Source organism: Giraffa tippelskirchi, chromosome 11, assembly GCF_054371585.1.
Source record: "Giraffa tippelskirchi isolate mGirTip1 chromosome 11, T2T-mGirTip1v1.2.pri, whole genome shotgun sequence".
Taxonomy (NCBI): Eukaryota; Metazoa; Chordata; class Mammalia; order Artiodactyla; family Giraffidae; genus Giraffa; species Giraffa tippelskirchi.
In genome coordinates this window covers 134,506,720-134,510,599 of record NC_137285.1, presented here as the reverse complement: position 1 = coordinate 134,510,599, position 3,880 = coordinate 134,506,720, and the positions used below count along the sequence as shown (strand labels likewise).

At 39.4% G+C, this 3,880-nt stretch overlaps 1 non-coding gene across 1 annotated transcript; it reads right to left on the bottom strand.

The window, feature by feature from the left end:
* Nucleotides 1–841: 841 nt before the first annotated feature.
* Nucleotides 842–914, bottom strand: TRNAG-CCC (transfer RNA glycine (anticodon CCC)). The gene has a single exon. It is a non-coding gene; the product is annotated as a tRNA-Gly (tRNA).
* Between the last annotated feature and the right edge of the window lie 2,966 nt (nt 915–3,880).

Genomic DNA, 3,880 nt, shown 5'->3' with positions numbered 1-3,880 from the left:
CCATGGACTGCAGCCTACCAGGCTCCTCTGTCCATGGGATTTTCCAGGCAAGACTACTGGAGTGGGTTGCCATTGCCTTCTCCAAGAGTCTCTCTGCTATTAATGAAAAATACAAGGCTAGGAAGGAAATAGAATAGCTAAAATAAATATTCCACTTTTTTAATTATTAAACTTTCTTAGATATCTTCTTTATGGATACCAAGAAGACATATAACGAGGTTGGAGGCTTATAGTAACACTTGAGATTATATGAATGCAAGATATCAGGAGAGTTTAAAGAATATCAGTCTGGATATGTCATTTTGCCTGTAAACTCAAACAAGTAACAGCCCCTCTGCTGTTCACACAAACAAGGGAAGCAGTACTAAATGCTTTGTGGGGTTTTATAAATATTCATTTATTTACTTATTTGGCTTTGAAAAGTGAAAGTCTCTCAGTCGTATCCAGCTGTTTGTCACCCCACGGACTATACCGTCCATGGAATTCTCCAGGCCAGGATACCCAGGGATCAAACCCAGGTCTCCCATATTGCAGGCAGATTTGGAGAAGGCAATGGCAACCCACTCCAGTACTCTTGCCTGGAAAATCCCATGCACAGGGGAGCCTGGTAGGCTGCAGTCCATGGGGTCGCTAAGAGTCAGACACGACTGAGGGACTTAACTTTCCTTTTCTTTACCAGCTGAGCCACAAGGGAAGCCCAAGAATACTGGAGTGGGTAGCCTATCCCTTCTCCAGCACATCTTCCCAACCCAGGAATCAACCAGGGTCTCCTGCATTGCAGGCGGATTTTTTACATTCTTTACCAATGTACTACGTCTTAATTGAGGCGTGTGAGATCTAGTTCCCTGACCAGGGATTGAACCTGGGTGCCCTGCATTGGGAGTCCAGAGTCTTAGCCACTGGACCACCAGGGAAGTCCCTTTATGGGATTTTGTAGTGATGTGCTGGCTCTGGTTGGTACAAGAGTCAGTTCTGAAAGTTGCAGCTATTTTGTGAACCAGTTGTTAAATACACTCATTATACTAAAAATTGAACTTGATAAAGTTATAATTACATGATATTAAAAACTAAAGTAATAACATAAGCAGCTCTCATATGCACCAATAACATAAGCAGTTCTAATATGCACAAATTTCAGTTACCACAGTTTAGTTAAATAACACCATTCCGTCAACAATGTGTTTGAATTTTAGTTACCACAGTATATTTGCTATGAGTGATTGCATAAAGTACAAACTTCACTGATGGCAGCTCAGTCCATAATCACTAGGTTAATAATGAATGCGCTTCATGATCAGTGACCAATCACTTTGCCCCTTCCAAAGACTGTTGGTAATTGACCACTGCTCATCTGTTCATCAGTTCATGCCAACAGCTGAGTATGTAGTTGTGTTAGCTTCTTGTCTTCCTGTAATAAGCCCATGTGACATTTTATAAAACTGGATAATGGAAAGAGGGAATTGGCCAAAAAAAAGTGGAAAGCATAGCAGAGAAATGAAAAATGACAATGCTAAAAGTCAAATTTGAATCAAATGTAAATGGAGTCACAGAAGACAAAGCTAATTGTGAGAAGGCTGACATGCTGCTGTTTGAGAGACCGTACATACAGCCAGAGGAACTTAGTGAAAACAAACTCATCAACACAAACAGCAAAGTGGTTGTGACAAAAAGGATGAAGATATCCCAGAGAGGAAGTGATGCCAGTGAAAGAATTCACATTAGAGGAACTCTCAGAGATATTTCATGACATTCAAAGCACAAAGGATAAAATGTGGAAGCTGATCTAAAATTAGAAAGGAGCGTGACATTTCACCAAGATATAGGAAAGATGCATCATACGTTCTACAATGAAAAGAATGCAAGCACCATTTAAAAGTTCTAGTTTTTTACAAAGAAATAAAACTTTAAAACTCTAATTCTCAATCCTTCTAATGTCTTAAATTAGTATACTAGTATAAATATTACCCTCGGTACTATAACTATTAGCCTTACTATTTTTTCCTTTCCCTAGGTACATTTGGAGAAGGCAATGGCACCCCACTCCAGTACTCTTGCCTGGAAAATCCCATGAATGGAGGAGCCTGGTAGGCTACAGTCCATGGGGTAGCTAGGAGTCGGACACGACTGAGCGACTTCACTTTCATGCATTGGAGAAGGAAATGGCAACCCACTCCAGTGTCCTTGCCTGGAGAATCCCAGGGACAGGGGAGCCTGGTGGGCTGCCATCTATGGGGTTGCACAGAGTTGGACACGACTGAAGCGACTTAGCAGCAGCAGCAGCAGCAGGTACATTTATAACCAACAGCAAGAGAATTTTTAATGCTTTAACAAAAGATACTCAAGATCAGGTAACAATTATAATTCTTCCCTTTGAGTATTAAGATCACTTTACATGGTTTCAACTTGCATGGTCATTTTTACGGTCCCCCACTACTGTCCAAAAGGAGAACTGCTTGTCTTCAAAACTTACCTCTAATTATTTCACTATATTTTACTATTATCTATGTTCTTGAAGTTATTTAGGTCTATTGAATTTACATCTATTGTAAGCAAAATTTGATGGATATACTAGCTAATGGTGCACATCTCTTCCCAACATTATGACATCATTTGTGTAAGTAGCTTGAAATGCTACGATGGGAGTATTTATACCATGGAAACTTGCAAACACTAAAAATTAGACTTTTTATTGTTTTGTTGACTTCCAAGACTTAAGTGATGAAGAAAATGTTACTGCAGTTAAAAGTATATCATGTGTGTAGCTGTACATTATAAATAGTGCCAAAAAAATGAGGGAAAGCGTATTCTTCCATGTATTAATATTGGAAAACTATCATCAGACTGGGCGAAGAATTCACTCACGTTGTTGATGAGTAAGTGAAGTTCCAACATATATCTTTTTTATTTCACTTTGGTCTTAAATGTAAAAGAAAGTAGCAATGAACATTCAGGTCAGAACTACCCTTGTTCAATTATATAAGCAATTCTTTGCTAAATCAGATAGTAGTAATATATTTACTCATAGCCTGATTTTGTCAAATTGTGGCTAAAATTATAACCATGTAAGAGTTTGGCAAAACTCGATGAAAGCCTTCTGTAAGAATCAACAGACTAAGTGAAATTCATAATAAAAAATTATTGTATATTTGGGCTTCCCTGATGGCTCCGATGATAAAGAATCTGCCTGCAAAGGCAGGAGACATGGATTTGATCCCTAGGTCGGGAAGATCCCTGGAGCAGGAAATGGCAACCCACTTCAGTATTCTTGCCTGGAGAATTCCGTGGACAGAAAAGCCTGGTGGGCTAGAGTCCATGGGGTCACAAGTTTGGACATGACTGAGTGACTAGCATTTTCACTTTCATTGTATATTTTTCACTTTTCAGTTACGTGCTGCATAACTTATGTATGTACATACATACATACACATACAATCCCTACACCCTGCCTCCTACCACAGGCAGCTGTTAAACATTTACCAACATTGTGTTTAGTCAAAGTAATGAGGTGAAATGTCCACAGCTCTGGAGTCAAACAGGGACTTGTATTTCAACATTGTTTCTGTTTCTTTCTGTGTTGCTTTATAAGTAAGTTACTGAGCCACTCCAGGCCTTTTCCTTCTTCTGAAAAACAGTAAAAAATGAAGAGGGATTTTGGCACAGGAAAGGGTGGTCATGAGGAAGACAATGAACATTAAAAGGCTTTGGCACAAACTATATACTGAGCGACTCTTGCTTTGTCCTGTTACCATTTCTTTCCCCTTCTGGTTGCAAATCCTCCAAGGATGATTTACTTTGCTGGAAATGAAGTAATTCACACATTTTTGGACCACGTGGCAGGTATACAAATCAGCAGAGGGATGGATGGATGAATGGATATCTC